General features: G+C 48.2%; 1 protein-coding gene across 2 annotated transcripts in view; it reads right to left on the bottom strand.

Moving 5' to 3' along the window:
* LOC144162268 (uncharacterized) overlaps window positions 1–20,850 on the bottom strand; it is a 196,361-nt gene that overhangs the window by 163,564 nt on the left and 11,947 nt on the right. The window contains exon 1 of one of the 2 annotated variants that reach the window (XM_077692745.1): window positions 15,612–15,724. The exons of the other annotated variant lie outside the window; for it this stretch is intronic. The gene's annotated coding sequence lies outside the window, so the exon portion shown is untranslated. Of the gene's footprint in view, window positions 1–15,611; window positions 15,725–20,850 lie in introns of those variants that run through there. 2 annotated transcript variants of the gene reach the window in all.

Below are 20,850 nucleotides of genomic sequence, written 5' to 3'. Positions count from 1 at the left end.
CGCCTTTCAGGGCCCCTTTAACAGCTGCCGAGCATCAGTCTCTCAGGCAAATACAGACGAACACCTATCCCAACATCCTCAGGCTATCGAAGATGTTCCCCGAGAAATTCTCGAAGGCATGTAATAAGTGCGGTGAAATATTCACCCTATTCCATGCATCCTGGGGTTGTCGTAATATATGGCCCTCAGTAAACACCAACACCAAGTTATATGAGCTATGGGAGGCAGCTCTGGCCAGCTCTGACCCTGGGGTTCAGAAGTATCTGATCTTTAGGGCTAAGACCGGGGCAGAGGAAACAGGAGCCCTGGAAGGAGGGAACCTACCCTAGTTCAATCGAGACCTTTCATTTAAAATAAACGTTTTATCTCTTTATCTTCGTCGCGGGCGGCTCCCGGCCCTAGCGGCCCGCTCTACTGGTAAGGCATGGAATCAACAAAAGCAATTGGAGTGAACTTGACCCAACTCGGCAACCGTGACGGCCGGACGAGTATTGAAGTAACCAGAGAAGACTTGGTGGCGGGGGACACGGCGGGGTGGACGGCCCTGGGCAAGCGCACTCAGCCACTAGATGCGGAATCGAAAGCCGGTGAGTCCACTTTTTCCACTGGACGGCAATCGCGACCGAGGGAACGAGCAGATTAGGCAAGAAGAGTTACCAAAAGAATAACACGGGCAGCGCGCATGCCGGCGTTGCGACGGGAAGAAGCCAAAATTATCGTTAGACGACGAGGTGGACTAAACATTGCACGCACTGACGCTACGGCAGCCCAAATTAGCAAGGAAGAGGCAAGATTGAACACGGTGTGCCTAAACCCCACCCAGAATATTATAGTGGTCAGCACGTCGATCGAGGAGAGAGCAATGAAGTATAACAGGATGAAGGAACTGATGGTGGGAGACAAAACACACACGTGGTGTGGACCTACAGGGCCGCACCGGAAGAAACGGCAAAAGGAGTGATCCGGGGGTTCGACATTACCCACATGGACGAAGAAATCAATGAAAACATCGTGAACGACCTAAATTCAACTGCGTTACAGGCACACCACATCGGCACAACGTCGGCCGTCACAGTCTTTCATGGGACGAGGGTGCCAAGCTACGTCAAGTATGGACCTATGCTACGGCGGTGAGTCCTATACCGCAAGCATTATGATGTGTATAGATAGTATGGCAAGATCGGCACCGGAGAGATGCGTGCCCCTTTCCCGACACGAGAGTCTGTATCGGGTGCGGACAGCCGAACCGCGGCGACGACCACGAAGCAAGATGCAAACCAAAATGTCAACTATGCGGAGGCCAGCACATCACGGGCGGCCAAGAATGTAGCAACACATTCAAGACCCCGTACGTGGTGCGAAGACGGCAATGGGAACGACAACAGCAAGAGCAAGAGAGGAAAGAATGTGGAGGGAAATTTCCGCCGCTGCGGAGAGAGCGCAGCGCCAGCCGCGAGCCGCACTCCAGAGGACGGAGCAGCGCGAATGGCCGCAAGGAGCGCTCCAGTTCAAGTATAGTGAACTCTAGCCACCATACTAGAATACTTGGGTATAGTTCAAGGACGACACCAACCGGGATAACGCGCTGGGAGACAGCTGGCCGAGCGGCATCGGCGGCGCGTGGCGGGCCCGGACGAGACGCCAGAGAAAGTTCGAGGTCACGAGGCGGACCTGCGGACCAGCGCGGGAACACCGAAGGAAAGGATGGCGAGGCGCCAGGGCGGAGGCAGCGTTCGAGGTCCAGGGGACGACTCGGTGATCAACGCGGACCAGCGACCACAAAGGTGGGCTGGGCTAGCGGGTCTCCCACAGCTCAAACGCTCGAATCGGAGTTCCCCTTCCTTAACCCCTCCTGCCCCCCTCCCCAGTCAACAACTAGAGAAAACGTAGAGATAGTCGAGTCGAAACAAATCATCGCAAAACAGAATGCACAAATCCAAGAGCAGGACGCTCAAATAAAAGGTCTAATGAGCAAGATAGAACAGCTGGTCTCAAATCAGGTCAGGGTCAAGCGAATGGCCAAGCAGAGACAGCAGTAGCGACAGAGGGCCCGCGAAAAATGCCCCGCAGGAGGTCACCCCCTCCGACGATCAGCAATACGCCAGGTCAACAAAAGCAAGAGGCCATGGAAAACGAAGAGGCTTCAGCCAGTGAAAGGAAAACGCAGCCGCAGGCCGAGGGGAAGAAACAGCTAACACACGGAGAGACGGTCATCCTTATGGCACTGGGGCGAAACGAGGACCGGCTGAACGCGCTACAAGCTAAGCACGAGAGGCTAGCGTCACGAGTTACGACACTAGAAGTAAGGATAAAATCTGCATCGCGAATAAGGAATCGCATAGGAAGACTCAAAGATGATGATGGTGATTTAGGGTTTTATGGCGCAAGGCCGACGACGGCAAAGAGCGCCATGACAATGGTGGGATGCTATGAGAGGATATTAAAATGGAATTTAAAAAATTCACTACATTAAAATTAAACTATGGAAGTTGGTGTACAGGGCCATAATTAAAACTCAAAGAGGCCTAGCCAAAGGACGCGGCCGGCTCGAGACCCTCACCAAACATGACACCGAACACAAACATCAGGAGCAGTAAGCGGAAGGGCAGTAGAGAGCTCACAACGATTTTCCAGTGGAATGGCCGGGGCATCCGTTACAAGGACATGGAACTCGCGCTACACATGAACACGGTAGAAATTCGACCAGCCTTGCTCGCCTTGCAGGAGACAGTTACGAGGATCCTGGGGTATGTCACATATACCGACCCCGCTAAAATGGGAACGGCGATTCTCGTAGAGAATCGTATAGCAACCACCCAACCCCTTCCAACGCAAGCGGGATGTGAACATACGCTCGTTGAAATACATGCAAGGGAAATCGGAAGTAAATTATGAGCGTCTACTGCAGACCATCGCAAAAACAATACGACTTTGACCGCGTCGTGCTGGATGCGAGGAAGCTTGCGAGGACCAGACCACTCCTGGTCCTCGGGGACTTCAACGCAGCGCACACGCTGTGAGGGTACAAGTTTCAATCAAGGGAAGGAAAGGCTCTAGTCTAGACAATGGACGACCAAGACATAACATTACTGAACGAACCTGGGGTACCAACACGCAGAGGAAACAATGTATCTAGGGACACAACACCGGACCTGTCGTGGCTCAGCGGATCACTGGACGTTACATGGAAGTGCGAAGATGAGGATCTGGGCTCCGCTCACAGCGTCGTTACAATCACGATATGGGGTCCCAACTACCGAGCCAAGCTGGGAACAGCCCACATCACAGACTGGGACAAGATGCGCAAGCATACTCAAGAAGAAAACACAGACGAAACAGCGTCAACCGGCCAGACGTACAAGGAGTGGGCCGACAAGCAGAAACGGACATTACACCAGTTCACACAAACAATCGTTACAACGATACAGGCGCCATTCGTCGACAGCAGACTCGCCAACATGTGGGCGGCCGGACACTCACTAACGAAACGCTGGAAACGGCACAGGCGAAACAAAGCTAGCCCGCCGTATAGCCCAATATCCGAGTACGTGGCCAAACTCAGCAGGGAGAATTGGCTAGAGATCTGCGACGGCCTCCAAGGTCAGCTGTCGGTGGGGAAGACGTGAAAGCTGCTACGCCATCTTTTTGACCCTACAGGCAGCAAAACAGCAAGCAACCGCGCACTGACGAAAGAGCTAAACACATACAACGGCGATGGTGACAAGCTGATCAAGGCCCTCAATGAACGCTACCTCCAAACAGAACAAGAAAAACATCCAACCCCGCCAGAATATACGGGGCCGAACAATGAAAACCTCGACAGGCCCTTCTCTCTCGGAACTGTCTCTCGGAACTTCTCGGAACTATCTCGGAACTTCTCTCTCCGCAGTCGACGAGAGTAACAAGAGGAGTGCCCCTGGGAAAGACACCATCACGTGTAGGCTACTTACAAACATGACCGACAAATTTGCGCAGACTCTCCTTAAGCACATCAACACAGCTTGGGAGAGCTCGCAGCTCCCGCCGGAAGGGAAAGAAGCAGAAGTGCGCTTCATCCCTAAACCCGGAAAAGCCCCAGCCATTGAAAACAGGAGACCAACCTCTCTAACCTCATGTGTGGGGAAGGTCATGGAGAGAATGGTGCTCCGTCCACTCCAAACACATTTGGAAGACGCAAATTCTATGCCAAGGACTATGTTCGATTTCAGGAAGCATCTATCCTCCCAAAGATGTAATGCCCCAGCTCCAGAAGCTGGTCGTCAAGAAGGCCACAAGGAACAGCCCCAGGGCAATCCTGGCCCTCGTCTTGAAGGGTGCACTTGATAATGTCACGCATGCAAGCATTCTAACAAACCTCAACGGAACGAAGTGTGGCGCACACAAATTCAGATACATAAAGAACTTCCTGACCTCCAGAATGGCACAAATCTCGGTGGGCAATCAGAAGTCGGAACCTATTGAGCTAGGTGAACGCGGCACCCCTCAAGGGGCTGTCCTGTCACCACTTCTCTTTAATTTGGCTATCTTACCCCTGCCACGCCTTAGACCAAATAGAAGGGATCGGGCACGCTTTTTACGCGGACGACATTACAATATAGACAGAGCGAGCGGGCTCCGACGGCTGGATAGAGGAGACCTTCCAGGCGGCAGCGCTGACCGTACACGAGTACGCAAAGACCTGCGGACTTAGCTGCGCGCCGCAAAAGTCGGACCTCCTCGTGGTCCAACCCAGCAAACCTCGCAAGACGCCCTTAACCGACATCTCCATCCAAGTTGAAGACACCGAAATCAAACCAACGGATAAATGCCGTATCCTCGGGCTAATTCTACAACACAACGGAAAGGCACACGCTGCCGTCGATTAAATCAAGAACAGCGCGGAGAAGATCCTCTCAATGCTGCGAAGAGTATCCACCAGGAATAGACCTTATGCAAAAACTGGCGCCCTCTTGCGGGAACCGCGTGCGCTTCCGCCATGTTTGGGGATTCCCGGATCTCCGGATACCGCAGTATACATGATAGCCCGAAGTTAGCAACGCGCACGTGGGCATTTATCATTGTCCAAGATGCCCAAATACTGCCGTGTAACTTGCTGTGCACAAAGATAATACGAGGATGACCACGGAAATAGCGTACACATCTTTTTTTTTTTTTTATCAACGGAAGCATGATTGGAGCCCTGCGTGAAGTCGCTTGCGGGTGTCAACTTCCCTTCACGCAGTAACATTATAGCTATAGATCACATGCATAGTCACGAAACGAATAATATGTGCAGGACTAAAAAGGTACCAAAGTGAGCTATTTTCTAGCCCTGTATTTGCCGCGGAGCAGTCCTGCCGGCTGGTAGTTAAGGCGCACTGCATCGGTCACCTCGTACTTAATCGAGATGAGTTTTGAGTCTGTCGTTCGTGCTTCGCGCGCCCGCGTTTTCTTTTTATTCTGGACGTTCGGTAGGCTTTTATAGAAGTACTACGCATTCTTTCCTTTGCGAAACGTTACAGGAAATAAGGGATCCGCGAGAGTTGCAACCTTCACGTAACGCCATGAGTAGCGCAAGTAACGTACGTAGTAACCCGTGTTTCGGTCATTTACCGCTCGTCGCCCGCTGTTCGACCGTAGCCTATTTCCCCAAGAACAAATTTTTCGAGCGGAATTTTCTAAGCGGTAGTGTGACCCAGTTTTGTTGTCCACGGCGCGAGCAAAGGACGCTCGTCAGTCGCCGCGAGGCACGCACTCACTAGTGCTCGGTTTTCTCGCTCTTTAAGGTTTTCACTGTTTTTTTTTTATAAAGCCTTTGCGTGTGCTGGCGACGCTCGGCGGTCGCCGCTAGGCACGCGCTCACCAGCGCTCGACAATTTATTGGTAATTCAATTATTCATTGGCAATTTATTGGTAATTTATTGGCAATGTTTAACGCGTTACACGCCACACACGTAACGCGCTACGCGCTGCACATGACGGCTATCTACAACAGGTCCGCTGTTAAAAAATACCAGGTATGCAATTTATTTTGTTAAGTGTTTTTTTTTCTTTTGCAGGTTTCCTCTGCGTCCCAGAGGATCCTTAGCGTATAGCTATATCGCGATGCCCCCCCCCCCCCCCCCCCCCTCATTTCAACCTCAGGACATCCCGCAAATCTCGAAGCGTTTCAGGAATGACCTCATAAGAAACTCGCAGGATGCGAACCAATTCACACGGATGTACTTTCAATGTTTGCGTTCTCAAAGCCAAATAAAAAGGAGAAGAAACGCGACAGCCTCCAACAGCTTCCCTGCGGTGCCTTCCTAACTGCTTTTTCGATGCATAATGCGCATTTAAAAAGTCGCCCGCAAATGTGGGCAACAGAGAGAAAGGTCCACATATCACTAGTCGCTCATTTTGCTGCGCTTAAATCTGAATATGAAATGATCGCCAAGCCAAGAAAGCCCCTCACACACTCCGTACCAAGCAATGCCGCGACCGCCATCCCCCAACATGGCGTCGCGTGCTCGTTTCGTTTTTCTTCCGTTAGATGGCGGCACTTTTGCATAAGGTCTATAGGGGCCTGAAAGAAGAAGATGACCTCCGGCTGGTGCAATTGTTCATTATATCAAGAATCACACTCTACCCCCTACCTTAACCTCAATAAGACCCAGAAGTCCACACTCGACACCATCATCTGAAAGGCCACCAAACAAGCCCTAGGCATACCAATATACTCGTCGACCCAGCGCTTACAGGCCATGGGCGTGCACAACACAGTTGACGAGCTCATCGAGGCCTATCTATCTCACCAGCGTCTCCGCCTGAGCCAAACAATCCATGGTCACGCGGTGCTGAACAAGGTAGGCTGGTGCAAGGAACAAGCAACGATAAAGGCCCTCATACCAACAGAGTGGGAGAGGTCTATAAACACTAAGCCCCTAACCCGGAACATGGCCCCGGGTAAGGATGTCGGAAGAAGGCAAGCTCGTGCTAAGGCGATGTCCCAGCGATTACGTCAAGACACCGGCAAGACGTCAAGGCTCTACGTGGATGCCTCACTTGCGAAAGGGAGCAACCGCGCGGCGGTGGTGGTCACCGACGATGAACGGCTGGTCACCAGCGCTGCGGTGAAGACCAAGGACCCAACGACGGCCGAGGAGGTGGCCATAGCCCTGGCACTCGTTCAACCTGGCGTCCAGGTAGTGGTTACCGACTCGAAAAGAGCGTACGGCGGCTTCAAAAAAGGGGTGATCTCCTGTGAGGCAGCCGCAATTATGTCGAAGACTATGGAACCAGGGAGAGCCATAGAGCTCACGTGGGTGCCTTCCCATACAAAGGTGGCCGGCAACGTTATCGCCGACTACCACGCCCGAGCAATGACCCTCCGGGCACGGCAGGACACCGGCACCACAACCCCGATGCTCACATATAAAGAGATTACACACGAGTACAGAGGAGAGCGGTGTACCCTCCCTGACCCGCATCGCGCCCTGACCAGGAACCAGCAGACGATAATCAGGCAAATTCAGGCGGGGTCGCCTCCGCACCCAGTCCTACTACACAAAATCTATCCAGAACGAGAGGAGGACAAATGCCTATTCTGCGCAGAGAACGTTGGCACTATTGCACACATTATCGCAGAGTGCTCTAAACTCAAAACACCCATACCTCCCAGCCCCAACCGCACTCCACGAGCGATGGGAGACCTTGCGTTTCAGCCCCGCCCTGATGACCCAGCCTGCACTGGCGGACAGGAGTTGCTGGCCGCATACGGGCTCCGAGGCCCCGTCCGGTGTCTGAAGACACCGTCGCTTCGAGCTCAAAATAAAGTTTCTACAACTACTACTACTACTCTCGGCTAAAATATGCATCGGTAGCGCATCAGTTCACCAAATATATGTTTCTTCGCCTAATCTAACCTCGGGTTTTAACGTTTGGTGAATAGCGCTGCCGGGCTCTGACTATCACCTCGCTGCATGAACACGCACTTATGAGGCGAAGACTCAGCAAATGCGACGTTGCATTGAACAGAAGCATGGGAATAGAGTTTCATGCAATAATATTTGTATGAAACTATGTGTATAGGTAGGCGTAGATATGTATATGACGTATTCGGTGCTAAGAAAATTGCGGTGCTGTTTTTTTTGTATATTTGCAAACTACAAATGTGCCCGTGATTGTCTGCTTCAAGGAAGCACGAATATTTATTTCAAGGTCAGAGTATGACTATTGCATGTCGTTCCGAACAGAAAACAAATACTCAAGGTCTATACAGTAACCCTGAAGCGTAGGTACCCAAGGTTTCGCAGACATTAAAAGACAAAAAACTAAAGAAAAGAAAGATGCAGCGCTGGTGGGAATCGAACCCCGGCATTTTGCGTGTGATGCGTGTGAAGCAATTATTCTACCACTGCGCCACATTTTGAAGTCTTGTGAACGCAGCGGCTCTAGCAAATATTACCCGTTTTTTGCTTCACTCTTGGGGTATTGAAAGTATAGGCGTTTGAACCACTCTGTCTGCATTCCAATTCGCAGACAGCTTGGTAGACAGCTTGCGAAGCAGTGAAACTAGACGTCTACAGGAATACAATTTGACGCCGCCGCCGTCCCAAACGCAACACCAACGCAGACGACAGCCTCGTAGCAGACATGTTGAGAAACGCAAGCAGCATGTTTCGTAAATAATATTACCGTTATTAATAAAAACTAGGAATGTGCGAACATTAGAAAATATCGAATATTACTCGCATATTAAATATGATATTGTCACGAAGCCAAGGACGACGCAGTTGTTTGGAAAAGAAACAAGTTTATTGGAGCGAACTTGTGCTCCCCTAACAACTAAAAAGAATACAGAGGCGGCGAAGCAGTGGTCAACAACGTGACGTACGTGCGTCGGCGAGCGTCGCAGAATCGACTGCCGCGGCGTCTGCTGTGCAGGCTTTTATCTTTCGGCGCGAGAGTTTCTGGAACCGTCGATTCGCATCCAGAACATTGTAGATCACCGAAGATTATTCTGGGCTAGCGGCGTTAGGGCGAAACACTCTGCTTATCTGAATGAGATAGCCCGTGCGGCATAAAAATAAAGAATGGAACACGCGCTTCCCATGGGACACAGATAACACAGCCGGGCGCGGCCGGGCATTAAAAACAAACAATAAATAAACAAACCCGAACATGGTTCGCGGCAATATATTCGTATTCGCTTCGAAGACTACGTATTCGAAATGCTTCGAATATTCGAACGAGTTGGAATAATCGGCTATTATGGGTTGATTAGTTTAAGGAGGGACACGTCTTTCAACTTCGGAAAAAAGGGCCACAACATCGTTTTCTTGAAAGCCAAATATTCGGCTTCTATGTTTTCTATTCTATGGATTTGCAAAGTTTTTCCGCCGAAAACCGTCGCAAAGTGGCACAATGTCAGCGCAAATGGGCGGAAAAACGGCAATTTTCGGAGCGCTGTATCTCCGCAACACTGCCGACGATCACGGCCATTTTGGTACCATTGGATCGGCCGAGCGACCCTCTTTCCGGTCCTTACCGCCTCTTATCTTCGTTCATTCACAAACGCACGAATGGAAGAAAAACAAAGGCGCACAAACGAAGTGAGATATATATGCTGAAGCGGGGTTCGCCTTTCTGCGGGCGCGCGTTGAAACGGCTCTCGTGATTGGGCGTCGCAGCGGCATTTCAAGATGGCGGCCACCTGAACTGCGTAATGCGCGTTTCTGAGTGCATTTGCACCGCTTCGCTCGGCCAAGTTTCTGTTAAATCATTTTATCTGCTGTGGTATTCAACAAATACATTATCGCGATGGTAATGCCTGAGATCACAATCCATATTACGGGAGGTTGCGTGGCTCGAAGGCGGATCGGCCACCAAACTCTTTTCGTGGTGCGCGTGACTTTACCCCAGAGGGTGAAACACGGTGTGCGCGCTTGTGATAGCGGTTTGCGCAGTGAACTTTTCGCCTTATTTGCGATGCTTACACGCTTAGTTATTGCTAAGTTTGGCACTATGCTCTTTAGCCTTGGGAAAGAAACGGGCGACGCTTCAAAACCTTCGGCGCGCACGGCGTAGCAACTGTGCGCTAAATGAGCACTGCCACGAAAACTATGTTACACTTTTAATGATTTTATCGATGCTTAATGGTCTGGCGAACCTGAAACAGCACTTCAAAAACTTCAGCGCGCGTTAGTTAATTACATTGAACGGCCTGAAAATTGTTTCAAATTCCCGCGCACTCATCCCGAACGGTGCATATGACAGAATCCCGGCCTGACCTCACCGCTTTGTGCGGACGTCACCGGCGCCCGCTTGAGAGGGCGTTGCGCCAGCTCGCCGCCCATGGGGCCGCGCGCGTGGAGTGACGTCACGAGTTTTTGACGAGCGCTGTCGCGTCACTTCTTTCGGCTTCACGGGGTGCACTGTCACGCTGATGTCCATTTGCAGAGTGCCGCTCCGCGCGCTGCTCCGTCGGCGCGATAAATGAGATCCAATTGAACTATGTTCTTCGCGTCGTAGGCCGCTCATATTTCAGCCAGGGTATTCTGTGAAGCAAGCGAACTGCGCAGTAATACTAACGCCAAAAATTGGTGTCAGTGCTCCTTTAAAGCATTGCTAGACTACGCAACCTGGTGCGATTGAACGGCAGTAGTTATGATAATTGCCGTGACTTTAGATTTCATCTTAAGAGCTACCTGACGGGCCATGTCAGGGGTAAACAAAGTGTGACATGTTGCGGTATACGAGCACCGCGATGCGGGTGAGCCATATCGCTTTCTCGCGCAATGTTTCCCGTGCACTTCAAGTAATCATGCAAACTGGTCTGAGTTAGGAAGAACGTGTTGACAGCGTTAAAAATGTACCTTACAGTCGTGGAATTCAACAAATTGATGTTTTAGGGAAATTAATAATACCAATGCATTGGCTTGAATTTTAAGAGTACCAAAAAATGATTGATTGATTTGATTTGATTTGATTTGATTTGATTTGATTTGATTTGATTTGATTGATTGATTGATTGATTTATTGATTGATTGATTTATTGATTTATTGATTGATTGATTTATTGATTGATTGATTTATTGATTTATTGATTTATTGATTTATTGATTTATTGATTGATTTATTTATTGATTTATTTATTGATTTATTGATTGATTTATTGATTGATTTATTGATTGATTTATTGATTGATTTATTGATTGATTTATTGATTGATTTATTGATTGATTGATTTGATTGATTGATTGATTGATTTGATTGTGAGGTTTACTAACGCGCCGACGCAACGCAGGCGATGAGGCGCGCCGTAGTGGAGGGCTCCGGATTAATTTTGACCACCTGGGGATCTTTATCGTGCGCCGAAATCTCGTACACACGGGCGTTTTTGCTTTTCGCCTCCATCAGAAAAGCGGCCGCCGTGGCCGGGAATCGAACCCGCGACCTCGCGCTCAGCAGCGCAACGCCTTAGCCACTGAGCCACCGCGGCGGGTCAAAAAATGTCCATGTATTGAAGTTGGAGTTATGAGAATATTATACCAAGCTTCAAAGTAGCTCATTTCTACCCTTGTGGTACGTAAACTTTTAGCAATGAACGCCTGCACGTAAGCAGCTGCTCTTCAGGCAAGGCTACAAAGCATAAAAGTCAACGCTCAATTTTCAAATTTCAGTAAAAAAAAGAGTGCTTAATTTGTTGTCATGATCACTGCAGAGGGAAGTTTTGCAGTGCAATACCAGCAACCTGCTAACCTACTTTGCATTGAAAGCCTTCTCCCCCCCTAGGTCCGCAAACTGGGCTGTGTACTCGTCACAGCGAAGCTGAAATTGATCTTTTATGGAAAGAAAAAGGATGCAAAAGGAACTCCACTTTCAAGGCAAGGAATTCCAGAAGCCCCGTGTTAAAAAGCCACGAAAGGCTACAAGCCTAGCGACTTTTGATGAACGAAATCTATTTGTCAACTTCGGAACCCGTTTTCTCAAAACAGTTTTTTTTTGCCACCTGCCTCTTGTTTTAATGATTTTTATTTTATTTAATGATTTGATCCCGTTTTTTGCGCTACATTCCTTGATGAACAGTTCGGGTTGTGACACTCTTGGTTTCTCAGGTTTACTTTTTGTGAATTTTCTATTCAAATGTCCATCCATTGTCTCTATGCCTGTTGTACATTCACCTCTAAAAACTGCAAACTAAAAAAATTGTGTTCTAATAAGACTTTCACGACCTCGTCCATTCATTTCCGAATGCGAAGTACGTTGAACAAGTTTTCTATCATTTTACAGGCCACTCAATCTCGGTACAAGGCGGACAGAAACAAAATTCTATAAATTAAAAAGTTTAAAATATTACTTTAAACTTTTTATGGCGTTTTTTTCAGCATTTCCAGTTGCTGTGCTAATTCTCATAAAAGCCCACTAAAATATCAAAAGGTTCATTTTGAAAGACACAACCCCCCTTAATGTTTTGATATTCGATCCGATATTCTAAGCTAGATATTCGTATTCTATTCGTATTTAAAAAACTTGATATTCACACACTTTTATTACAAACATTACGTGATTTAAAAATTAAACAGTCATCTTCAACACTAGTAAATTGTAGTAAATATTTCAAAAACAGAACAAGTGCTTTTTTTCCAAAATTATTACGCAAAAAGGTGGCGCTGTCGTAAGCTGTCTACCAAGCTGTCCACGAATTGGAACGCACAATTGATGCGGTCTTCTCGAAGCAGTGCTTGGTTCAAATTGGAATGGGGCTTAACATGGCGTGCTGTCCGCGAAGACGGCAACGAAGCCGTCTAAGGGGGAAATTGGAACGCACCCTACGTCATCGCAAGCCATCGAGCCAACAAATACGCTCACTACTTTTAAACTTGCTCCTAAAGAACTATAGGGTAGAATTCCGACACAAACAAAATCACTTTGAAATCCATCTCACGGACCCTTTAACCTAGCACAACGACGAAGAACACAACACAACTAAACCTTTACATTGCCGGACTCGAACATGAGCCCTCTCATTTCAAAGTAAGTGCTATACCGCGGTGCCACAAGAGCAACTGTCTCCGGAACAAACATTCCCAAAAACCCTCGCTTGTACAAAAAAGACTGAGCAACGCGAGACTAGCATCGTTTCCGACAAAGTAGGAAGCACATAAAATACATCGGAATATCGTACATCATTTCCGTAAACAATATCGTACTTGCATATTCCAGTCAGCTTCTCAAGCACGCGAAGGACGTGCTCAGCCAATCAGATGCGACTGCTGTGAGATATTTCTTACGGATATTCTGACTACTTTTCGCTAAAAACGCGACCGCTTCGTCGCCCACGGGTGCTTTTTTCCAATGGCGTCAAGAGAAATGTTTTCAAGAACAATTTACCCGCCTGTCTGCGTGATTACTAGCGATCGTTATCGAGACGGTACGAACGCAGTGTACGAAATGGCGGACTCGGTATCTGACAGAGCGACTACGATCGGCCGCAGTGCCGCCAGTGTTGGGGTAGGTCGGCGGATTCTGGGTCTGCCGGAGAAGCCATCCCGAACGCGTTCCTATTCAAACCTTTGCTGCAAGAACGCCAACGAGGGCGGCCGCAAGCTCACCTTGACGGGTTACTAGGATCGGCGTGGCCAGAAGAGATGACGAGCTCGCCGAACGCTGGCAGGACTGACTGCGCGAGATGATGATCCTCTTCTTCACGCCTCGCGAGGCTCGTCGGCCGCGTGATCACGAGCGCGCCTTACGATTTCCCGCGCGTTTTGAGACGGCGGTTATGATTATAATGGTGATGATGATGATAGCAACTATCATCGTCACAAGTATCATCCCCATCATCATCAAAATCGCCATCTGAAAACGCGCGGGAAATCGTGATCAACAATGACAATGATCTGGTGAACAGTGCCGCACCGACTGCGCAAGACTTGAGATTTTCCGCGCCTGTTAAGGCGACGGTTATAATGATGATGATGATACCTGCGCAGCTGATAGATTACGACTAGAGGCTTGACTTCGGCAAAATAACGCGCGTTCTAGACGCCGAAAACATGTAGGCAATGCAACGTTGAGGCCTCCAATGTAAATATAGGCACCACAAAGTTTTACATAAATGTAAATAATTTCCAATGGAGACATGTGAGGCCTGTATCTACGCCAGAAAAATCAAAAATATTTTTGTCCACTATGGCACAAAGGCGCTAACAGCTGAACAAAGCCATTCAATTGTTCCATAACCCCCCCCCCCCCGCGGTGGCTGAGCAGCAAAGGCGTCCTGTAGCAACGTGTGGATGGTAGTAGTTAGGCCGGTTGTGAGCACATTCCACGAGTATACTTTGAAGGCTACAAACTCTGCACTGAGCCGTGTAATGCCTGGGAAAAAATAAATGCATTCGTGGCGGGTGTACGAATTTTCCGGTTTGTAAACGTCGCAACGTGAGGGGAATTTGTCTGGTGGTCTGGTAAAACTGGGTAATGTCTTCCCAAGTAATAGAAGGTGTGGGGGCGCTGTGATACAGGGGCTCGACGGGTCAATTGGCAAGCCTGTTGAATGGAGAAGTTGTTGCCCATTCGGAGGAATGTGTAGGGTCCATAGGTGCAACCTCGGTGAGTAGGATGGTATCGTTGAACCCGAATTGTTGTTGGGACCACCCTTCCCGACTTTGGCAGGCTGCTTTATCCCATAAACTTTCCATCGTAGAAAATCAGCATTCTATATTTGGAATCAATTTTAGGCTTTGCACGCAAAAAAAAAGCTCGCAACAGATGCCTTTACGACATCGGCATTAGCATGACAATTTGATTGCCTCTTCCAAAACTGCTGACGTCGGGGCTCCCGTTACGTCGTCTCCTCGGCTCCCGTCTCCTCGAAGCAGTGCTTCGTTCTAATTGGAACGGTGCTTAATACGGCGTGCTGTCCGCGAAGACAGCACCTACGTCATCGCAAGCCGCGAAGCCAACAAATAGTTCAGCCTTGTCAGGGTAATAACTTTTAGTAGCGTGATCAAATATGCTTAGTATTTTTGGACTTGCTTCTACAAGAACTATGACACAAACAAAATCACTTTGAAATACATCTCAGGGTCCCTTTAACCCAGCGCAACGACAAATAACACAAGATAACCTTTACATTACAGGACTCAACCTGAGACTTCGCATTTAATAGTGAGGACTCAACCTGAGACTTCGCATTTAAAAGTGAGGGCTATACCGCAGCGCCACAGCAACAACTGTACCAGCGAGTTTTCAGAGAATATTCGTCCCAGAGAATATCTGGGTGGCGTGTTCAGCCAATCAGATGCGGCTGCCGTGAGATACTTCTTACGGAAATTCTCACTACCTTTCGCTAAAAACGCGCAACGCTTCCTCGCGCTCGGTCTTTTTCCGATGGCGTCAAGAGAAATGTTTTCAAGAACGATTTACCCGCCTGTCTGCGTGCTTACTAGCAATCGTTATCGAGACGGTCCCGAACGCAGTGTGCAAAATGGCGGACTCGGTACCCGACAGAGCGACTACGGTCGGCCGCAGCGCCGCCAGTGTTCGGGTGGGTCGGCGGCTTCTGGATCTCCCGGAAAAGCCATCCCGAACGCGTTCCTATTGAAGCTCTGCTTCAAGAATGCCAACGAGGGCGGCCGCAAGCTCACCTTGACCGGTTCCTAGGACGGGACTGGCCAGAAGAGATGGCGAAGTCGCCGAACGCTGGCAGAACTGACTGCGCGAGATGAGCTCTCCTCTTCTACTCGCCTCGCGAGGCTCGTAGGCCGCGTGATCACGAGCGCGGCTTACGATTTCCCGCGCGTTTTGAGACGACGGTTATGATGATGATGGTGATAATGCTGGTGACGATGAGAGCTGTGCAGGGGATGAATGATGACAGGGGAACAGTGCAGCACCGACTGCGCAAGGCTTGCGATTTCCCGCGCTCCCTTATTCTAGTTCACTCTAAGGCGATAGTTATGATGATGGTGATGATGATAGCTGCGAAGGTAATAGATGATGATTAGAGGCCTGACTTTTAGGCAATAAAAAAGCTTTAAAACTAGTTGGTACGGCTGCTGATGTGGCGCTGTGATACAACACTTTTAAATGAGAGGGCTCAGGTTCGAGTCCGGCAATGAAAGGTTTTTATGCCTAATACCGTATTTACTTGCGTAGTGATCGCACTTTTTTTTCAGAAAATTTGATGAAAATCTAGGGGTTCGTTCATTACGCTGGGTAATTTTTTTTGCAAAACGTTTTGTGCACAGAAAATGCAAGCAAGCGTTGGGTAAATATTTTTACGATAGTTCTGATGAACATAATACAAATAATAACTTTAAACATAATAAACACTCCGCACACCGCCGCCAGCAGCTTTGCAAAGTGACGCAAAATGCCGTGCTTTCATGAATTACCGAACGCGCCTGCACGAGTTTGCTGCGAGGTAACAGCAGTTCGACCAATAAGTGGCTGTCACTGTTACAGTGCGGGACATCGAAACCGACAGGCCGACTCAGCAGCCTAAGCGCGTTTTTTTCTTTGTCTTGTGATTATGTTATCTGCATTTAGTGATAGTTTCTTCCTCGTCAATATTTAATGCATGCTTGCCGATATCGTGAATTTCGGCAAGTCTCCCTCAATAACGTATCCATGTCCTCTTCGAAAAGGGAAGGAAACAGAGGTACGCACGACCATATCACTTTGCGCACATACGACATATTGCTGCGGCTATTTCAAGGTGCGTTCCTTGCGTAGGAAATAAAAAAAAAATCGAAGTTGGACGACATTCCTAGGGGGTGCGATCAATATGCGAGTAAATACGGTATATGTTGTGTTCTTTGTCATTGCGCTGGGTTTAGTTAGGTTGGTTGCAGTTGAACTGGGTTTGGGTAGGTTATACCTTTGGTTACGTTTGGAGGTAAAGTTGTTCATCGAATTTTATTTCAGCCAGCTATATATGGAAAGTGCCGTGAGAATTTGCCGGAGGTAATTCTCACTACTGCCGTGAGATTAAACGTAGCCTTTACGAAAAGATGGCTTGTTGTCTGTTGTCGAGCAGTGTTTTTGCGGGATAGCATCGCCTCCTCTGTAATATCATGCCTAGCTATGTGAATTTCTTGACAGATGTTGGACCATTTTCATCCCGTGAGTGATATCTGTACATGCATCTATACATCACTGTCCGACGCATCTCCTCACCGCTTCTATGCACTGTGAAACGTAGTGCGGAACAGGTTCACGGTCGAGTAGGTGCAAAAGAGAATGGGGCAACAAAAAAAGCGACAGGCAGACAATGCCAGCAAACGGGGCCACGTGTGTGCGTGTATATATGTGCCTTTCTGAGGAGTGACGTCGTGAACTATTTTGAAAAGAAATACAAGTTGCTCGTACCTTTCACCTAAAATCTGTCTGCGTGCTAAAATTTCGCTGCTTATCGCTTCTCAGAGCAGTATTGCTTATGAATTTTTCGCATGCCCGAAGTCAATGTACTTTTTCCTGGCAAAGCATGTTTTATTTAACTTCCTCAGCTATTTAAGTTCGAAAGTGGTTCCTATTATTTTAGAAGGTAGTTTTCGCCAAAAGAAATGTGTTACCATGGGTAGAAGCAGCATAGATATCAGTAAAGGAGCAATGCCAAATTAAGGAAAGCTTTGTCAGTTGTCTAGCTACGTGTGGGACCTCGGCAATAAAATGTAATAAATATTTGGTGGTGAATATGAAAAAAGCAATGTTTGAACAACAAAGGCGAAAAAATAAGCCGTTTTCACCCCTTGGTTTTGCATAAATGAGCTGGGAAGTTGGGAAGTAAAATACAAGCTTTGCTTGAATAGCTGAGATCAATTTTTTTACGAGTTGTTTGCCAACGAGCTCTAAAGTAAAAAAGCTGCGTCGATATTTTTTTTTACTTTTTAGATCGTCTGTATTGCAACGAGTACGCAAAGTTAAAAATTTCAAATATGCACTCGGAAAAATAGAAGATTGAATTTCGCATACCACGAGGCGGAAAAAAGTCTTTGGAAGAAAATGTGTATATTAAAAAATATATATATATATATATATATATATATATATATATATATATATATATATATATATATATATATATATATATATATATATATATATATATGCATGTACACATCACTCACGCGATGAAAATAGCCCAAGATCTGCATGATAGGACAGAGGAGGCGATGCTATCCCGCAAGAACACTGTCCGACAACAAGCCATCTTTTCGTAAAGGCTGCGTCTAATCTCCCGGCAGTAGTGAGAATTGCCTCCGGAAAATTCTCACGGCAGTTTGATTGATTGGTTGTAGGGTTTAACGCGCCGACGCAACGCAGACGATGAGGCGCGCCGTAGTGGAGGGCTCCGGATTAATTTTTACCACCTGGGGATCTTTATCGTGTGCCGAAATCTCGTACACACGGGCGTTTTTGCTTTTCGCCTCCATCAGAAAAGTGGCCGCCGCGGCCGGGAAACGAGCCCGCGACCTCGTGCTCAGCAACGCAACGCCTTAGCCACTCAGCCACCACGGTGGGTCTCACGGCACTTTCCATAATAGCTGGTTGGAATAAACTTCGCTTAATAACGTTACCTCCCAACGTAAACAAAATTATAACCTACCCAAACCCAGCTCAACTGCAACAAACCTAACTTAACCCAGCGCAACGTCAAAGAGCTCAACATATATTAGCTATAAAAACCTTTACATTGCCGGACTCGAACCTGAGCCCTATCCTATAACGGGACACTGAAGTGATTTGTAAGCATTGCGGGATTACTCGAGCAAATTGTATTCCGGAGTCTATAGGCCTTGTTTCTACCACTCTGAGTGCATTTACCCGAATTTATTCTAAAATGCTTTCCTCCTATCGGCCTCCTTGCCCATTTTCTGTGGCGTTTTAGCGTGACGTCAGGAGGAAACAACTTGGATTGACTGCGCCACTGCATGCACAGCTCGCCGACCTTCCGACAGAGCCAGTGGGCCCGGCCTTTAGTCCACCGGCTGCCGACAGGTCGTCGCAATTCGTTCGCTCAGTTGAAACTAAGCCACGACTAGTTTGTGAATGGTAGAATGTGCCTTTCTTTAGTTTTTCAGTTCGTACACCGTATCAAGGTCCAAGTCCAGGTCGCTCCACACAAGCGGTGCACACGCGCACATGCGACGCTTCGCTGACTGCTACGCTAGTAGAAAAAATTAAGGCCACTTGAAAGGCTGGAGAAGTCCGCGAAGTCAATATAGGTACCAAGAAAACAAAATCAACTGAGACTTTCACCGTACAGCGCAAAACTAGGGAGCTATAGGAAGCACTTTTTTGATCTGGGTGAAGAAGCACAGCGGTCAGCGGCACGACTATGCATCTTCGAACGCTTTTCCGCCTAAGAAATGCAATTGCTAGACGTGAGATATTCTGGAAATTTGGGGGATGCTTACTGCACGAGCGCTATACAACAAGTCACTTAAGCTGCTTGAAATTCTATAACTAAATAAAAGTATAAACTAGTTATACATTATATACCTCATATTTCCAACGTCGGCAGCGCTGGCCCGTGACCGAGTGGTCTGGAGAAAGACGCAAGTTCGAATCTCCGAGGATGCGTTCTTTTTCTTTGTAAATTGATTTTTTTCGTTTTCGACCGTGGTTTCATATACTGAGTTCCCCATTATTGGGCTGTAACGTTCACTGTTCCACGAACGGGTTCGCAGAACGCGCGCAAACTGACACCGACGCGCTAGCGAGTTCTCGTTCGCGTGCTGTTGCCATAAGCACCGACTGCTTGCGGGCAGTGGGCACAGGCCAGAATCAGCACACCCTTGACCTGGTGCGAACGCGCTTTTTACGATACACGCACGAGTGAGGCAGGCTCCAAATATGGGGGGAAAGCGCATGGCATTTGAGTGTTTGCGGTGACACGGAGGGCGTTCATCCAATGCGAAGGTCGATTACTATGATTCCAAGCTGTCCTGAGAAGCTTATCTTAGGCATTTTACGGCTGACAACATGGCAGAAGCACGGTATGACGATTATTGAGATAACAATGCCCATCCAATGATGACGTCGCATGTCAAGCATGTTGTTTCACAGAACGGAAACCGAAATTTGTTTGAATGTTAATCTTGACATCGTTCAATCATGGTGTACCTCCTCCCGACGTCACTTCTTTAGTTGGTGCGGCCGCCACAGACCGCGCATGGTAGTTTTTCCATCTTTCGGGCTTCATAAAATAATTACCGACTTGATCACTGGATAAACGATGAAAAGTGTGTTAATTGTGCAAGCAAATACGGGAGCTGGACAAATTCCCTTTCGTGTCCCATTAAAGGCAAGTGCTATAGCACCACGCTATGGGAGCAACCGTGCCAGCGAGTTTTTAGAGAATATTTGTCCCAGAGAATATCCGGGTGACGTGCTCAGCCACTAAGATGCGACTGCAGTGTCATATTTCTTAAGGAAATTCTCACTACCTTTCGCTAAAAACGCGCAACGGTTCCTCTCCCGCGAGTGCATTTTCCAATGGCGTCAACAAAAATGTTTTCAAGAACAATTTAGCCGCCTCTATGCGTGATTACTAGCAATCGTTATCGAGGCGTTCACGAAAGCAGTGTGCAAAATGGCGGTCTCGGCATCTGACAGAGCGACTACGGTCACCCGCAGTGCGGCCAGTGTTCGATCGCTTCTGGATCTCCCGGAAAAGCCATCCCGAACGCGTTCCTATTGAAACCTTTGCTGCAAGAACGCCAACGAAGGCGGCCTGAAGCTCACCTTCACCAGTTTCTAGGACGGGGCTGGCCAGAAGAGATGGCGAAGTCGGCGAACGCTGGCAGGACTGACTGCGCGAGATAAGCTCTCCTTTTCTTCTCGCCGCGCGAGGCTCGTAGGCCGCGCGATCACGAGCGC

This window comes from Haemaphysalis longicornis, unplaced genomic scaffold, assembly GCF_048455015.1.
Source record: "Haemaphysalis longicornis isolate Haplotype H1 unplaced genomic scaffold, Haemaphysalis longicornis Haplotype H1 scaffold_12, whole genome shotgun sequence".
NCBI lineage: Eukaryota > Metazoa > Arthropoda > Arachnida > Ixodida > Ixodidae > Haemaphysalis > Haemaphysalis longicornis.
Note: the sequence above shows the minus strand (reverse complement) of the source record. Positions and strands in the feature narration are given on the sequence as shown.